General features: G+C 42.6%; 1 protein-coding gene across 5 annotated transcripts in view; it reads right to left on the bottom strand.

Moving 5' to 3' along the window:
• The window catches only part of EOMES (eomesodermin), a 152668-nt gene that overhangs the window by 116916 nt on the left and 16474 nt on the right, over positions 1-19278 (bottom strand). For 2 of the 5 annotated variants that reach the window (XM_083404913.1, XM_083404911.1), the window contains exon 2: positions 4506-4565. The exons of 2 other annotated variants lie outside the window; for them this stretch is intronic. The gene's annotated coding sequence lies outside the window, so the exon portion shown is untranslated. Of the gene's footprint in view, positions 1-3912; positions 3941-4505; positions 4566-19278 lie in introns of those variants that run through there. One more of the 5 variants, XM_083404916.1, reaches the window with a different exon arrangement.

Here is a 19278-nt window from a genome sequence, read left to right as displayed (position 1 = left end):
GAAGCAGTGCATGTTCTTACTTTTTATGAAACTTATTTAGGCTCTGTAGGAGAAGCTTTTTATTCCACAAAATATTCTCTGTCTTTAAGCCTGCAGCTGTATTTTTTGCTTTCCACCCAGTTGGAGATAAGGGGAGGAAGGGGCTGCCCGCTAATTAGTTTTTAACACAGTTTCAGTATGCACTGGGGGGGGGGGGGAGGCCTACATTAGAAAAAGTCTTATAATCACCTTGCTTTAGATCTTTTTTTATTATGATGATGATCCCCTTGTTTTAGCTTTGTTATGATTATTTATATTTTATATTGATTTTGAACTGTGAAGATTTCAAAACACATCAGAAACATGATCTCTTCTCAACAAACATAATGAGTCATCAGCCCTATATCAAAGGTGATGTGAACTGAGGGTAACAGGACCTCACCAGGAACCAGTGAGGTGAAGTGAGGACTCAAGCTCAGCCATGCAGCACACTGGGTAAGCATGGGGAAGAAGAAGAAGAGGAGTTTGGATTTGATATCCCGCCTTTCACTCCCCTTCAGGAGTCTCAAAGCGGCTAACATTCTCCTTTCCCTTCCTCCCCCACAACAAACACTCTGTGAGGTGAGTGGGGCTGAGAGACTTCAAAGAAGTGTGACTGGCCCAAGGTAATCCAGCAGCTGCATGTGGAGGAGCGGAGACGCGAACCCGGTTCCCCAGATTACGAGACTACCACTCTTAACCACTACACCACACTGGCTCTGGAGTTAAGAACTGCTAGATGTGTGTGAAACATCTGCATATGATGAACTGTAGGTTCTCAGTGAAGTAACTTCAGGTGCTGAATTGACCTTGCCTACCCAGGCTGGCGATTTTGTTCTGCTGGACAGGAAAAAGTATCAGAGAGCTTCCTGCACCAGTTGAGACTTGCTCAAGCAGTGAAGGCTTTTTGAGCTTTGGTATGCTCTTGTATTCTTTATTACACTTCAGTTTCTGATTTCTGGCTTGTTCTTAGATCCTTCCTCCTGGTTCATCTTCCAGTTCTGACCTACAGTACAATCCTCATTCTGTCTATTCAGAAGTAAGTCCTACTGAATCAAATAGGGTTTGCTTTCAGGTAAGCTGTGGGACTGTGCAGTCCCATGGACTGCAAGAAGTACAAGAAGATTAAACCTCTCCATTCTTAAGGAAATCAGCCCTGAGTGCTCACTGGAAGGACAGATCCTGAAGCTGAGGCTCCAATACTTTAGCCACCTCATGAGAAGAGAAGACTCCCTGGAAAAGACCCTGATGTTCAGAAAGATTGAGGGCACAAGGAGAAGGGGACGACAGAGGACGAGATGGTTGGACAGTGTTCTCGAAGCTACCAGCATGAATTTGACCAAGCTGCGGGAGGCAGTGGAAGACAGAAGTGCCTGGCGTGCTCTGGTCCATGGGGTCACGAAGAGTCGGACACGAGTAAACAACTAAACAACAACAAGCTGTGTTAGGAATGCAGCCTTATTCTTTGGTGCTGATTACTGGTTTAATTCAGACTGCTGTCTATGACCCAGGCCAATACCCACTACTATTTCTCAATATATGCCACCTTGAACTCATTGAACAAACATAAATAGTATTTGCCTAAGCCTTCAGCTACCTAGTGAATTTGCAGCAGAAACATTATTTAAGCCAAGACTCACAGATCACACTTAAGAGCTTCCACACTACAATAACACAAGTACTATAACTGCTTGGGATCCTACTGAAAAAATCCTACCAAAGGGATACCTTTGTTTTGTACCTTGTTTCGTGTGAGAAAAATGAAACCAATCCAAAGATGTGGTTCTGCTTGCACAACCTCTTTCACAAGTGGAAGCATGACCACTGTGATATAATTTATGTGTAATAGCACAATGTGGACTTTTTGAACAAGTTCCTGCACAAGTGTTTATGGTGGTGGTAGCCAAGCTAGTGCCCTCCAGATACTTGGGACTACAATTCCCATTGGCCCAGCCAGAATGGCCAACGGTGGGGGAAGATGCGAAGGAAGAGAGGGGCAAGCATGGGAGCCTAAGGCTTCTTTAGCCTTGTTCTAGGTCATGCTCATAATGCTAAACCATGGTTTAGTGTTGTATACAAATCAGCCTAATATAATGGGAAGTGCACACAATATTGCTTTTACTTTTTTTATTGGCCATGCATCTTACATTGGCACTTTAAAAATATTCGGAACATCATTTTTTATCTCCATGTTTATGCTATCAGGCCATTCTTCTCCATTATGTCTGATTATGAAAGGTGTATTCCATATTTCAGAATTCATTATTATCTCCCTGCTATCTATCCATCTGCTTATTTTAGCAACCTCTTCCTCACTGTTGGGTTTGGTATAGACTTCCCATCCCTTTGCCTACTGCTTTAAACTCTCCCCCATAGTTCTGTCTATCCTCTCAGTAAGTACATTTGTGACCCTTCTGTTCACATGGAAACTTTCCCACCTGTACAGCCACCATCTGTTCGAAAATGCCCCAGCAATCTGAAGGGGATGGAGAAAATTCTCCTCTACTGAACAAAAAAGCAGATTGAAATCTTCCTGGGCTCCAAATATTTCATAAATATTCTCAGAAAATAAAATATTTTGATTACTGCAAACATTTCCTACAAATATTTATCAGAACATCTACCAACTTGTTCCATCTTTCTGCAACTTAGATTCCTTAATTGTTATATTTTCACAACATGTTTATTTTTTACTTATGCTACATTGTCTGCAGCTTGTTTTGCCTACTTTTTTTTCCAGTTGCATGGATTCTTGTACTGTGCCTGAATGAATGATAAGGAGTAGCTATGGTTTAGCCTACAAAGAAAAGACAACAAGGCAGATTTCACAACACCACTGATTATCTTATGCCTGGAGTATGCAAATCAGCTGTTTACTCCGTTATCATTTCAAGGGTTTTATTAGTCACTGTCAAGTCATATGCTTTCTGAATGCTACTGCAACCCTAACAGTCTACTTCAGGAGTAGGTGTTCCTCTAGGTGCTGTTGGACTCTAATTCCTATCAGCCCCAGCCAGCATGGCCAGTGGTCAGGGATGATTGGTACTGGAGTCTTGCAACACCTGGAGGATGTATGTTAGCTACTGGTCTACTTGCTCAGAGGAAAGCAGCGAATAACACTGCTATTCCTTTTTCTTTACCTCTATCTATATCAGGGGTCAGCAACATTTTTCAGCAGGGGGCCAGTCCACCGTCCCTCAGACCATGTGGTGGGCCGGACTATATTTTGGGGGGGAAATGAACAAAATTCTATGCCCCCCAAATAACCCAGAGATGCATTTTAAATAAAAGCACACATTCTAATCATGTGAAAACACGCTGATTACTGGACCATCCGTGGGCCAGATTGAGAAGGCGATTGGGCTGCATCTGGCCCCCAGGCCTTAGATTGCCTACACCTGATCTATATCCACTTAGAGGTAAGCAGAACTAAGTTCAATGTGCTTAAAAAGGTAAAGGTGCCCCCGCCCGTACGGGCCAGTCTTGCCAGACTCTAGGGTTGTGCGCTCATCTCACTCTATAGGCCGGGAGCCAGCGCTGTCCGCAGACACTTCCGGGTCACGTGGCCAGCGTGACAAGCTGCATCTGGAGAGCCAGCGCAGCACACGGAATGCCGTTTACCTTCCCGCTAGTAAGCGGTCCCTATTTATCTACTTGCACCCGGGGGTGCTTTCGAACTGCTAGGTTGGCAGGCGCTGGGACCGAACGACGGGAGCGCACCCCGCCGCGGGGATTCGAACCGCCGACCATGCGATCAGCAAGTCCTAGGCGCTGAGGTTTTACCCACAGCGCCACCCGCATCCCACTATGTGCTTACGCCCAGGTAAATAAGTATAGGATTTCCAATTTTTTTAAAACCTCCAAAAATGCATAACAAATCTGGCATGCACTGACCTTGATGGGTTCTAAAAACAGTTTCTGTTCACTCAACCCTTCCCAAAACAGGAGTATCAGTAAGACCCATGACAGAATCCCCACAGCTATTATTTTCATAAAAATTTTGTAATACCATATATTTTAAATATCTTAAATTTATATCGAATACATGTGGTTTTCTATTTGTACAAAGCTTAGGGTAAGTGTAATATAAAGCGGCAGAGAAACGTTTTTATTCAAATCGAAATAAAACAATAAAATTGTGCAGAAAAGTACTTGAAATTAACACACTTTGACGAGTTCTCAGATCTCAGAACTGAAACTGAGCAGCAAGAAGGAACTGCCCTACTGACAAAGCAGAGCAATGCCACCTTCTGCAGTTGCATGGATCTGTACAAATGGGATAAAAGTCATTTCTGCACTATGAAATAAAGATGTATTAAAGATATGAAGATATGAAGATATCTATTGTTTAGTAGTTTCTGAATGCAGTGAAATAAATTATAATATAATTCAGTTTCTCTAATAATAAAAGAAGGGTCTCAAGTGCTTCAAGCGACATGAAGAGCTAGCAGCAAAGAAAATTGAAACATCACATGTATAGAACTTACTTTCAGATGTGAATGGAGAAGGATGGTGTATCTGTTTCCCCCCTTCTTCTTCTTCATAACCTAAGGTGGGGGGAATGGGAGTTGTTATTTTAGACCATGAAGAAAAAACTCAGCAATTCAAAACAAACAAGAATTGCTACACACATATATAAAAATTATCCTTAAATTCATAAGGCTGAAGAAAAAGGCTGTGATGTTTTTCGTTTTTCGTTTTACTTTATAATATTTGAAACGGTGCATTGGAGATTGTAGAACATCAAACGTCTGAAATATGAGATCGGCAAAGGGATCTATGTGGTTTTTGTAAGTGGTCCTTGCTATTGTGACGTGCGAGGTAAGAGAGCCGCAGCTTTGTTTATCTGGCCCCCGCACAATATTGTCAGGATGCATTTCCATTTTCCAAGTGACTGCTGCCACTGTGCCACAATCTGTGCTTATTTCTCAAGCAGCTAAACCCTTTGACACTGTGGTTTTTAATTAAAATTACATTAAAGTTAATCAGCCAGAAAGAGGTTTCTGTAGAAGGCAGGTTTGATTGCAACCTGCAAAGGGCATCGAGGCTGCCAACTCGCTAAAGATGTGGCGGCAGATGCCAAGCTGTTTGTGCAAGCCCAACCCTAGTTACCGAGATGCTGGAAGAGGTCACTTCTGTTTTCACCTTTATGAACAACTGTCACACAACGGGTTCTGCCGAAGAAATGTTGACCATGCCATGTGAACCGAAACGGAGGCCAAGAGACTAGTAGTCATCTCCTCTTTCTTTGTTAAATGGGTCGTTTTTCCTTTGTTAATGGGCTGACTAGAAGAAGAAAAAGATTGGAACTAATGCTTAAGAAGAGGAGAAGAACCTGAAGCCTCCCAGATGCTATTGTACTATAGTTCCCATCATCCCTGACCATTGGCCATGATTTGGAGCTGAAGGGACGGGAGTCCATCTGGAGAGCCATGGCTTCCCTATCTCTGATCTGTGAAAAAGATCTAGTGTGATTGAAGGGTTAGAGAGTGCTAGACTAGATTCATGGAAATGTAGGTTCAAATCCTCACTCAGCCATCAAATACACTGTGGTCCTATCTCTGCACTATATATTTAAAGCACTATCATACTACTTTAAACAGGATGACTTCCCCCAAAGAAATGTAGTGTGTTACGAATGCTGTGAGTTCTTAGGAGACCCATATCCCCCCCACACAAAAAAGTTCAGCTCCCCGTGTAGTTTAACAACCAGTCCCTCTTCCCAAAGAACTCTGGAAATTCTAACCGTGATGGGAATAGGGGTCTCCTAACAACTCAGAGCATCCTTAGCAAACTACAGTTCACAGGATTATTTTGAGGAAAGCCATGACTGAGTAAAGTGCTTATGATACTACTTTAAATGTATAGTGCAGATGGGGCCTAAGAGACCTTGAACTGGCTACTTTTTCTCCATCTAACCTCCCTCACTGGATAGATGTGAGTATAAAAGGGGAAATCATGTATGCTACTTCCTTGCAAAAGAGAAGATAAATGTATAAATAAAGTACAATGTATGTACTTTAGAGACTTGATATTATGCATCTGTTTATGCCACATTTTCTGTGTTTGTGTGTGCGCACGTATGAGCACCATAAAGTATCTATTCATGAAATTTCCAGTGGAGTAACATTAAATAATGCAAAGGTAATATCACTCCACAATAGCAGAGGCATTTTATTTGTAATTAAAGAGGTATGTGGCATGGGTTTGGCTGCCTCTTGAGGTATCATCATCAACCTTGGAGTAAGGGCTCCCAATGTGCAGGTGGTGGACTCTGTCATCATTTGGATGCAAGCCACTATTTTGAATCAAGATGGTGGACTGAAACATCATTTTGGCATGACCCATTTTGGTGTGATGGTTCCAAACTCACAAATGACAGCATTCACTTAAAAAACACAGCATTTTTGGGTCTCTAAAAACTCCCAGGCAGCTCTGGGCACTGCCCACTAGCATCAGATAAAGTCTTCAGTCATAAATCCATATCAGATTATGGGTTTATTATTGATTTATTTTACTGTCTAGACTAGTCTAACTGGATGCCAGTCAAGGTGTAATAATTGCTCCCTTTTTTGAATACCAGCTCCCGGAATTGGGCTCTCAGTGGTTTACTAACATCTCAGGAATATTGGGAAATGCTTGGTAAAAAAAGTTTAAATATTAACTTTGTGACTGCTGGTATTTTCTACCATATTTTCGCACCAAATGTTTCTTTAAATTCTCCTCCCTACCCACCTGATGTGGAAGATCAGCTGCCCTGCTGCCCTTGAAAAAATATTGTGGTTAGCCTTTCCAATGCCCCCTGAATTTGTGCATGAAACAAAGAAGCACTTGGATTGGCTTATCTATTGTACTTCCTACATCACTATTGATTAGGTAACATGGAAGTCTATGGTACCAGATGTGACTGTCAAAACACTTGGCCACTGTACTCAATGGGTTAACTGATGACATGCAATGTACTTAATCTGGCGAAAGCATTTCAAGGTTGGATAATACTTCCCCTCAGATTACCACTTGGTCAATTAGCAACCTTTAGGATAGAGCCGTGTCCGTGTATCCTTTTCTTATCCTGTCAGCTTTCCTTAGCCATTCACCAGTAAAATGGGCCTGCAACTAAAACCGTTTTCTCCCCCCTTCCCCCAGCTAGGGTAGCTGAAAGACCAGTTCCTTATCCCTCACAGAAACTTTCCTGTCGGCAATGAAACAGCAGTTATGTCACACCAGCTCAAAAGGCAAATGCGAAGGGACTGCTCAAGTATAAGATGCTGTCTGGTGAAAAAGAGAGAGATGGGGGTAGCTCATTTGACAGAGCTGTTCACACTTTTCCTGCACAGCTGGGAGACATTAGCTTGATTTCCCAAGATTGGTGTGTTTTCTAGCACGGTGAACTAAAAGCAAAAATAAAATTAGAAAAAACAGCACTTATATACAAGAGAGAGAGAGAGAAAGAGAAAGAGAGAGAGAGAGAGAGAGAGAGAGAGCGCGCGAGCGGCGGACAGAGAAAGAGAACTGAGTATTTTGTGAGATATATTTACCTTATGAAGTTTTAAAAATCCTGTTTACAGTACAGTGGTACCTTGGGTTACAGACGCTTCAGGTTACAGATGCTTCAGGTTACAGACTCCGCTAACCCAGAAATAGTACCTCAGGTTAAGAACTTTGTTTCAGGATGAGAACAGGAATCACGTGGCAGTGGCGCGGCGGTGGCAGGAGGCCCCATTAGCTAAAGTGGTACCTCAGGTTAAGAACAATTTCAGGTTAAGAACAGACCTCCAGAACGAATTAAGTTCTTAACCCAAGGTACCAATGTACATTCCAGCAACCAACCACTTCTGCCTTTAGATTAAGGATTGCATTCAACTAATTTTGACTCAAAGCAGAGCCAGAAGAACCAGTGGAAATAATGGCCAGGACTAACAAAGGTCCATTGTCCCCAGTAAAGTTGGAATTTCATATCACAGTGAACAGGAGATGAGCAAGTAACAGCATCCTACCACTGTTGAGGTGTGGCATGACTGTGACTGCAAGGACCAAGCTTGTTTTGATCAATGCATATGGCTAGATTCCTGTATACGGTATATATATTTAGTAATGTTAAGCTATTAAATTTTCAAAATCAGGCACACTCAGCATCACATGGCAAAACTATTCCTGAACTGCGTATCATTTGAGAGCACAGATGAGGGAAATCACATGATTCAATATTTTGCCATATAAAAATATTCCTTACACGTAGAAAATGAAATGTCAAGGGAGAGCGATTCAATTTTGACTTTCTCCCTGACCACGTTTTTATAAAACACATTCAAAAAGTATTAAAGCTCTTTCAAATTTTCTTTGATAGATGCCCTCCTCCAAATATGAAATAACACATTTATGATGTGATGAATTTTTTGTACATATCAGGCCTAATCATCTTCTGCAAGGCAGAACAATCTGTCCATCAGTATGTAGCCCCATGAAAGAGGACAAGGAGACCTGGAGCGGAGTTTAAATGATGTTCACCAGTCTGTCCCTGCCTTTTCTCCAGCAATGAATTTTTGACACAAGGAATCAGAGGATGGTAATATGAGCCATTAAAAACAATAGGAATATGGTCACACCCAAGTGGCACAGTTTCATAAAACCTTCTCCTATTATGTATATAATAAAAGATGAGTGAAAATAAGATTAACTGTAGTTTCCTTCTTTATGACATGATATATTTTCTAGCCTTACGAGCAAACACCTAAACACATTTTTGTTTAATCCAAACCTACGCAGGTAAAGAAATGAACAAATGAGGTCATCATGCATCAGCAGTTTCTGACATATTTTCAGTTCTTTCCTTGAAAATTCAACTGCTCATTAATTTCGCCATTCTGCAGTATTATATGATGATGACTCAATGTGTGATTATAGGTGCAAAATGCTCTACAAGGGCGTGGGGAGTCTTGTTGACTTGATATATTTAACCGTGATACTCATTTTAAGTCTAAATAGTCAAATAGTCTCCTAATTCAGGCTGTGTTCTGAGGGACTGCTGTTTTTCTCTCTGCTTTTGAGTTTCCTTTTCCTTATGGTCATCTTTCAACAGTTCCTAGAAATATAGATATATAAGAGAAGTGAAGATTATCACCAGAATATATTAAAAGCATGGTAGATATGGCAATCAGTCTATCTGCTAGCCATGGTGACTCTGCTCTGCCTTCACGGTCACAGGCGGCCATGCTTCTGAATACCAGTTGCTGGAAACCACAGGAAGGGAGAGTGTTCTTGTCTTTAGGTCCTCCTTGAGGGTTTCCTACAAGAATCTAGTTAGTCACTGTGACAACAGGATCCTGGTGTAGATGGGACACTAGCTGATCCAGCAGGTAATTACCAATCAGTGAGCTTGACCTCGAGACCAGGAAAGACCCTAGAGCACTTAGAAAATGCTGTTATTTCTAAGACCCAGCATGGGCTTGTCAAAAACAGGTCATGCTATAATAATAATAATAATAATAATTTATTATTTGTACCCCACCCATCTGGCTGGGCCTCCCCAGCCACTCTGGGCGCCTTCCATAGAAACAAAAAATACAGTAAAATATCACAGATTAAAAACTTCCCTGAACTTCCCTTAAGATGTCTTCTAAATGTCAGGTAGTAGTAGTGGGCGGGCGCCACTACTGAGAAGGCCCTCTGCCTGGTTCCCTGTAGCTTTGCTTCTCGCAATGAGGGAACCGCCAGAAGGCCCTCGGCGCTGGACCTCAGCGTCCGGGCAGAACGATGGGGGTGGAGACGCTCCTTCAGGTATACTGGGCCGAGGCCATTTAGGGCTTTAAAGGTCAACACCAGCACTTTGAATTGTGCTCGGAAACGTACTGGGAGCCAATGTAGGTCTTTCAAGACCGGTGTTATGTGGTCTCGGCAGCCGCCCCCAGTCACCAGTCTAGCTGCCGCATTCTGGATTAGTTGTAGTTTCTGAGTCACCTTCAAAGGTAGCCCCACGTAGAGCACATTGCAGTAGTCCAAGCGGGAGATATGCTAGGGGAATCTCATTTGTTTTTGTTTTCTTGATAGAGTAAAAAGTCTGGTGAATCAAGGGAATGGTGCAGACGTAGTATATCTTGATTTCAGGAAGGCTTTTGACAAAGTTTCCCATTACATTCTTGCAGAGAAGCTGGTAAAATGTGGGCTGGATGAGGTAACTGTTAGGGGCATTTGTAGCTGGTTGACTGACCAAACTCAAAGAGTGCTCACTAATGGTTCCTTGCCATCCTGGGAAAATGTGATAAGTGGGGTGCTGAAGGGTTCTGTCCTGGGCTGGTTGTTTTTCAATGACTAGGATGAAGGTATTGAGGGGATGCTCATCAAATTTGCTGATGACACCATGCTGGGAGGGGTAGCTAATGCTGCAGAAGACACAATCAAGGATTCAAGATGACCTTAACAGATTGGAGAACTGGGCATGGGTGTAGCCAAGCGGGGGGTGGAGACACAGCTGCCGCCCCCAATTAAGTAAAACAATAGAAATACTTAACTAACTGATCTATCACGTTGGTTCTGTCCCCACCAAAAGTCCTGCCCCCCCAAAAAAAATCCTGGCTACACCCATGGAACTGGGCCTCAACTAACAAAATGAATTTCAATAGGGACAAATGTAATGTGTAGTGATAAAGCAGGATATCAAATCCAAACTCTTCTAAGGTTCTACATTTAGGCAGGTCCCACCTGTGAAATAATGCCCGCCCCCCCCCAAAAAAAACCCACACTTTTGATTATGAGCAGAATGGATGGTATCACCATCACAGGGCAAATGAAGCCCGGTCCCATACATTTCTGATCTAAGGAAGGGCTTCTGGGTTAGGCAGCCTATCTTTCATGAAGGGTTAAGCCCAATAAGCGTTCCTTTTACAAATGATGTCTCAGGGGAGGTATCAGGAGGCCAAGCATGCAAAAAACCTGTTATAACAATAATAAAAAGTATACAGAACCTGGCCATTACCCTTATTGGTGTATTTCAAAAGATATATATGTGAACAAAGACATATATAATACATCAACGATACATTCCTGCTTTTTCAGGGGTCAGCAAAATTTTTCAGCAGGGGGCTGGTCCACTGTCCCTCAGACCTTATGGGGGGGCGAGACTATATTGGGGGGGGGAATGAATGAATTCCTATGCCCCACAAATAACCCAGAGAAGCATTTTAAATAAAAGGACACATTCTACTCATGTAAAAACACACTGATTCCTGGACCATCAGCGGGGTGGATTTAGAAGGCGATTGGGCCGAATCCGGCCCCAGGACCTTAGTTTGCCTACCCATGTTTTAAATCTTCATGCTGTTTGTTGGAAATTGGCATTTGTTATATTAAAAGTAAGTACAGAACAGAGCGACCTTGCTGCATTAATGACAATGGTGATCATAGCACAGGAAATAGACTTAAATGAAAGGAAAACGAAAGTCTCTCTCTCTCTGAATCAATACAGACAGTAATCCAGGTCTATATCTTTCATATTAGCTGAGAGCTCTGGTGTGATGACCCAGACCTGAACCCTGTTCTCTGCAATCCATACGTATCATTTACTCCACACACAAATTGGTTCATGGACTTGCACATAGAGACGTGACTCATCTCATAATGCTCAATCACAGCAGGAGAAGAGATAGGAGAAGAGAACAGAGGGATTGGGGGATGGAGGGAGAGAGAGAAAGAGAGAGAGAGAGAGAGAGAGAGAGAGAGAGAGAGAGAGAGAGAGAGAGAGATCCCTTGTGGCATAGCTACTTTGATGGCCAAGTAGAGACATCTTCACTTCTTTGTCACAGAACAGTAGACACATTGCAACTGACTATGCTTCGGGGTTGCAATTAAAATGGTTTGGTAGGACTGTTATCCTTGCATTGATCCCAGGGAACAAAAGCTACAAAAAGGTAGTAGGGGTTTGGTTTTTTTTAGGCCCTACAGGTAAAATGCACTGGCTATCTCTTCCAGGACTAACTTGTTAAGGCACCAGTGTAATGTCCTATTGATGTTCCCACTGATCCTAGCCAGCATGGCCAAAGGACTGGGATGATGGGAATTGGAGCCAACAACATCTGGACAACACCACACTGGCTACCCCTCTGTTAATGTATACAATATTTCTACTTCAGAAAGGCAGGCAGAGGTTGGTCATGCGTCTTGCCTTTGGGACAGTCCTCTGTTTGAAGGATTATCAGCAGACTATCTGAAAGAGTCCTCTATTTTAAGTGCTGCACAGTAGAAGTCTTAAAAAAAAAAAAGATTAAGAATTGTAAGAAGGGTGAGCAGGTGCCTGGAACAAACAGTTAGCAAGCCACATGTTCCAAGTATTGTATTGTATTATATGCAGTTTTTCAGCTTAATTACTTCTTATGTCAATTGTATTTATTATTTTGTAAACTGCTTTGAGACTTGTATAAAGCAGTGTGTGTGTGTGTGTGTGTGTGTGTGTGTGTGTTAAGCTAGCTAGCTCGCTAGACATAAAAGTCTTCCTCCCTATCATGAGATGCTGTGAATTTCTATTTTAAAATGACATCTAAATTTGCATCTATTCACATAAATTGGTTTATGCAATTTAAATATGAAATTTTGTCCTCTTTTCATTTGGTGATGCATAATTTTCTGCCTTAGACAGAAGTCTTCAACATGAAAACCTATAGCTGTTTCCGAAATCATCTTTACGTTTTTTACTGTGACTTTCTTGAAAGCACAGGTGTCAGGATGCAAAAGAAATTCAAATGGTCAATTTTGATTATAGCTGGATGTGACAAAATAATTTTAAAAGAAGAAAAAAAGCTATGTTTTCCTTTGTTGAGGAACTTTAGTCGCATAACCACACACTCCATGACAAAATAGAAAGGCAGTCAACATACAGAAAACTAGTTTCAAACCCTTATTTACACACTACCTTAATACACACCCACCCTGCACCATAGTCAACGAATTAAGTAAATTATCAGGACTGAGTACAGTAGCCTTATTGTTTCATATTGCAATAATATGCAATTTTTGTGTGTTAAGGTATCAAAATAAGATTATAGATCAGTTTTATGTTTCTTTAAAAAGGGAAAAGCCAGAAAGGAGGGAAATAATTGATTTTATCTGTCATCATACTTAACGTCCCCAAGGAATGGATTTGGTGATATCAATATAAATTCACAGCACTTGGCTTCCCCTGTACTGACTCTTAATTTCATGTCTGAACATGGCTTTCCCCAAGTGATTGCTTGATTAAAGTGCTGTGGTTTATAATTATAATTTATAACTCATTTAACAGACAATATTAGTTAATCCCTAAGAATGTGATGGGAATCTATGAAGACCGTGTCCACAATGTGCCATCCATCCAGCACTGCTGCATTTCTCAGGCAGCCTTGCTGAAATGAATCAGAAGTTTATGATGTTTAATGGATTATTCCCATGTTATACCATCACCACAGAGATGTAGGAAGCTTCTTTATCTCGAGCCAGACCATTGATTCATCTAGCTCAGTAATGTCTATACTAGCAGGCAAGCAGCCCTTCAAGGTTTCGGATGGAAGTCTTTCCCAGCCCTGCCTGGAGATGTCACAAACTGAAACTGGGACTTTCTGCATTTTCTATGCTTGTGGACAGCCCCAGGCACTCTTAGGCCTTAACCAGACAGATAGGTTTCGGAGAGTTAGGGTTAGGGTTTCAATACTTATCTATTATCATTACCATTATTGAATTTTATGAACATCACATACAAATCAGATACAGTGGTACCTCGCTTTACGAACTTAATCTGTTCCGGAAGTCCGTTCTTAAACCAAAACCATTCTTAAACCGAGGCGCGCTTTCCCTAATGAGGCCTCCCGCCGCCGGTGCCCTTCCACTGTTCGGATTCTGTACTTAGACCGAGGTAAAGTTCTCAAACCCACACACTATTTCCGGTTTTGCGGAGTGTGTAAATCGAATCATTCTTAAACCGGACTGTTCTTAAACGAGGTACCACTGTACTCCCAATGGTCTACAGTAGCAGATCATTAACCTTTTTAGGACTGGTGATTTCTAATTTTAATTTGTAGGGAAGATACACATTAGCTAACGGATGTTTGGGGAACACTGGCTTAAAGACACTAGTACGTAACAAAGATTGTCATTAACTTTAAGCCAGGTTATTGTTGTTTTTATTTATGTCCATTAATTTATTTCAAAAGTTCTGAAATATCACATTGTTTTAATTAGCTAATGAGAGACGACAAAATTTGTATTTCTGACAAGGAAGACACCTTAGGGGCACAGGAAAGAAACCACATTTGTTTTCTGAGTCTTGTGCACTTGATGTCACACTGTCATTTTAAGCTATCTCAGCCTCCTACTGCGAAGCAAGCAAACAGATTTGATTTTGGTCCATTTTAAAGTGCATTGTTTTATGACAAACTTCAAAGCCACTGTTTTTTTTTATTAATGTTTTATTTTAAAAGGTAAAGGACCCCTGACAGTTAAGTCCAGTTATGAACAACTCCGGGGTTGTGGTGCTCATCCCGCTTTACGGGCCAAGGGAGCCGACGTTTGTCCGCAGACAGTTTTTCCGGGTCATATGGCCAGCATGACTAAGCCGCTTCTGGCAAAACCAGGGCAGCGCATGGAAACGCTGTTTACCTTCCTGCTGGAGCAGTACCTATTTATCTACTTGTACTTTGACGTGCTTTCGAACTGCTAGGTTGGCAGGAGCTGGGACTGAGCAACGGGAGCTCACCCTGTCACAAGGATTCGAACCGCCTACCTTCTGATTGGCAAGCCCTAGGCTCTGTAGTTTAGACCACAGCGCCACCTGCGTCCCCACGGATTATTAAAGTTATTAGCAAATGCACCCACATGATGGCATTGCATATGGAATTGTAATGATACATAATGGTTAGATCTGAGTAGGTGGGCAAGTGTCAAAGGCAAACTTCCCTTCTTCCTTTGGTTTTGCCCCCGTTTTTCTTTCTCTCAGTTTACTCCTCCCCTTGGTGTTCTTTGTCCGGGACCTGCCATCTTTTATTCCATTGGCTTTCTATCTGTTGCTTCCTCTTCCCCCTCCCTTCAGGCCTCTGCCACCTCAACTCCCCTTGGATGTGTTTTTTTGTTTTAAGATCTGTGTTATCAAAGTGGTGCCTGATGACTCCCTAAGAACAGAAGGCCACAAATTAACTGTCAGTATATGGAAACATCACCGCTGCAGACACACAGATCGTTGACATCATATGATGCGCCTATCTGTGGGAAAGAAGAGTTTCCCAGGACGTTCACAGGCTGGATAAGTCTTTGTGAAGAGTGTAACTTGAAACCTTCTGTGTGCGCATGTTCAGGAAGTTTATCTGACTTGCTAGAAGAACTGAACTGAAAGGACGTGTTTTTCTCTAGTGCTGTAATGTCAGAAATAAACATCATGTAAATAGATTTCTGACTTATTTTTTTCCCCTGCGGAAGCAGGAGGGAGGGGTTGTGCATTTTACCCACGCTTGGGAAAATGTCGCCTATCAAAATCTCCCTGGTCTGTCTGGATATCAGCCAGAGGAGGTTACCGGTAAGCAAGCTCCGAGGACAGTGAGAGGGGCCAGCTTCTATGGAGGGGGCCTGCAAAACGACATTAACTACTATGCTAACCCCACTTCTCTGAGAAGTCTGAGGGTGCAGAACTTAGCCAGGTTTGCTTTTCTTTTGATGGAATCGCTGGAGGCTTATTGGTGTTTTGTAATATTTGCCTTCATTCGCAAATACTTTGGTTGAACATTAGGTGGAAAGCCCACTGCCCCTAAACCAGGTCTGCAGGGAGACAGCCGGCACCCCAAATTGCTGATATCTCATAGAGTCCAAAAGTCAGCTCTCTGTGACTTTATCACTCTCTCTCAAATTGCTGTTTGTCTTCACACATGGCAACTAGATCACGGCAGGTGTGAGGTATCTCTCTTTCAGGCATTTCCCTAGGCACCTAAGCCCTGTGTGCACATTATAGCTCCTGTGTTGATGGACATGGGGCAGGGAGTGGGACTTTACCCAGCAGTTTGGCCCTCTAACACCCACCCTGTCTGTAAGGAGGTGCCTTTGCTCATATAGGTATGCACACAAAGGTTTCCATGGGAACTGGAGCCCAGTTCCAGATCCCATGAAAGCCTTCATGCAAAGGCCCCTTCCCTACAGACATTTTTACGTTATACATGCAGACATCAGGGGAGGTGGGCTTATTATTATTATTATTATTAACTGGATTTATATATGGCCATAGACCCAGGGGTCTCAGGGCAGTTCACAGAATAAAATCAAAATATAAAACCACAAAATACCTAATAAGAATAAAAACAACAACCCAATAGCCCCCTCCCACAAAAAACCCCCACACATTTTAAAAGGGCATGGGATGTAAATTGGATCAACCAAAGGCCTGGTTAAAAAGGAATGTTTTTGCCTGGTGCCTAAAGGTGTGTACTGAAGGCGCCAGGCAAACTTCCCTAGCGAAAGCATTTCACAGACAGGGAGCCACTTCAGAGAAGGCCCACTCTCATGTTGCCACGCTCCTCTTGAGGAGGGGGCACACGAAGGAGGGCCTCAGGAGATGATCTCAGGGTCCGGTTAGGTTCATATGGAAAGAGGCAGTCCCTGAGGTATTGCAGTTCGGAGCCATTTAAGGCTTTATAAGTCAAAACCAGCACTTTGAATTGGGCCCGGAAACTAATTGGTAGCCAGTGCAGTCAGACCAGGATCTATGTAATATGCTCGAACCATCTTGCTCTGGTGAGCAACCTGGCTGTTGAATTCTGCACTAGCTGAAGTTTCCGAACCATCTTCAGAGGCAGCCCTACGTATAACACATTGCAGTAATCTAACCTTGAGGTTACCATAGCATAGACAACAGCAGAGGTAGAGAACACCATCTCAGAGAGAGGGGCTACTCATTACCTCCATGCTCCTTGCATCACTGTTCATCAGCACAAGAGCTATGTTACCAGGAGCACTCTGGGTTCCGCTAACCCTCTCCTGTCCAAACAATAACAATCCCTGTCCTGAGACCGCTGAGGCATGCTGAACCAAACAGAGGTTTCATTTCTATCCTTGGCTCTCCTTGTACTACTTACCTGGCAGCCAAATTTGAGGACGAGTACAAGGAACCATAGCTCACTGCAGTGAAAAGATTCACAATAGCAGGACTGAGAAAGGCTTGCCTAAGAAATATCTACCACAACCCTAGAAGGAAGATCAGTATCGTTAATCTAGGGTCTTTTTTGTTGTTGTTAAAAGCAGCCATGGGGGTGGAATGGGGTCATAGTGCTTGGGGAGGCTTAACCCCTTTTTCTGGACTATTTCCCACCCAATTAAAACTGCCTGCCAACTGCTGTTTGCCATGCAGGGCACCTATATGTTTTGCCCCCTGGGAAAACAGATTTAAATTTGGAAAATTGTACAGGAATTTATAACAGCCCCTCCAGAACTGCAGTACCAATCCCAATTGCCCTCTGCCTTCCGTGGCTACTATTAGCAAGGAAAAAAGAAAACCCAGAAAGATCCCATTTATGAATTTCTTATACTGCACCCTATCTAAAGGTAAAGGTAAAGGGACCCCTGACCATTAGGTCCAGTCATGACCGACTCTGGGGTTGCAGCACTCATCTTGCTTTATTGGCCGAGGGAGCCGGCGTACAACTTCTGGGTCATGTGGCCAGCATGACTAAGCTGCTTCTGGCAAAACCAGAGCAGCTCACAGAAACGCCGTTTACCTTCCCGCCGGAGCAGTACCTATTTATCTACTTGCACTTTGAGGTGCTTTCAAACTGCTAGGTTGGCAGGAGCAGGGAACGAGCAACGGGAGCTCACTCTGTCGCGGGGATTCAAACCGCCAACCTTCTGATCAGGAAGTCCTAAGCTCTGTGGTTTAACCCACAGCACCACCCGCGTCCCTGTACCCTATCTACCTTGGTCTTAATATAACATCCTGCTTAAAGGCACCTGATGTGATGATATCCCAAGTGAGCTTTTAATCAGGCACTTCCCAGCCCATGCATTTGCGCATTAGGTACTTTAAAATATATATATATGTTTATATTTATATCTTGCATTTCCCTAACAGCGGGGGTTTTTTTTATTTAAAAAAAGTCTCCAGTAGTGCCAATGGAAGTTTCCTTTGAAATGCAGCCAACAGTTTTGGGTGGGGGGATAATTTTATCAGGACTATGGTAAAAAGGGAAATAATTAAACTTTATCCTTCCCCTTCCCATCCCCAAGGCTGCTCAAGATCTCCCTCCTCTATGCCCCGCCAAACAGATGCTATTTACATACAGGGAAAAATGAATATTGATTGCATTCACACAATTAACATAATGTCTAGTTTGGTTGTTAGTTACTGACCAAGTAGATTATAGCATCTAGCCTGCCCAAGCCAGTCAAAGAGTTTGCAAGGTACATGTGGTTTCACATACAAGGGGGGGAGGGAGACATGGTCAGGGCAGCTGGGTGCTTAGCATGCAGGTAGGTCACTACAACTAATTCTATCCATCCTTCAACCAAGCATCCTTCCTGCTCAATAGCAGCAGAGCTCACAATGGATGGCAGACATCAAAATAGCACAGAGCTATAAAAGATTCCACCCCCCTTCTTCCTCCTTTTATCTCGTTTCCCTTTCAGATTTGTTTTTCCCCTTTTCTTTCATGCCCTACAAGAGCAGCATTAAATGCTGAATCAGACAATGCGTGAGGACAAAGTCCTTCTCGGATAATTAGACTGAGCCTCAAATATCTGGCCTGTACACATCTTTGTATACCAAGTGGATCTGAGCCCCCAGTGATTCAGGGCCAAGGGTGGGAGCAGCAGCCTGTAAGAGGAGACTGTGTGTGACTCTTCTTGCTAAAACTGTACATCTCTAGTGCATATTTCATCCATGTTTCAAGGTCGCCAAAGAGATCAGAGGTCCAAACCACTTAGAACTTCCCCATGCATAGAGAGATAGGAGCCGGCCAGCTGTCATAATTATAAATTTAAGCAGACCTACTGATGGTGCCTGCCTCTATAATGGATTCAAAGACATGAATAAAACTCCTTAATTTTCAAGTATTTCTTTTTTTAAAATTAATATTTGAAAAGGGGAGAAAGTAGCTTGTTAAGAAATAAGATTTCTAAGGTTGCAGCTCTTGCATTGAAGGATACAGCTTGGTGGCCTCTCTTATTATAAATGTTCTAGTACCCATCTGATGCCCACTTATTTATGGATTTTAGACTAAAAGCTCTTTTTTTGCCAGTTTTCTTCACAAGCACTTATCTCAACATCCT

This window comes from Podarcis tiliguerta (assembly GCF_965153285.1).
Source record: "Podarcis tiliguerta genome assembly, chromosome: 12".
NCBI classification, from domain to species: Eukaryota; Metazoa; Chordata; class Lepidosauria; order Squamata; family Lacertidae; genus Podarcis; species Podarcis tiliguerta.
This window is presented reverse-complemented; position numbering and strand designations above follow the sequence as displayed.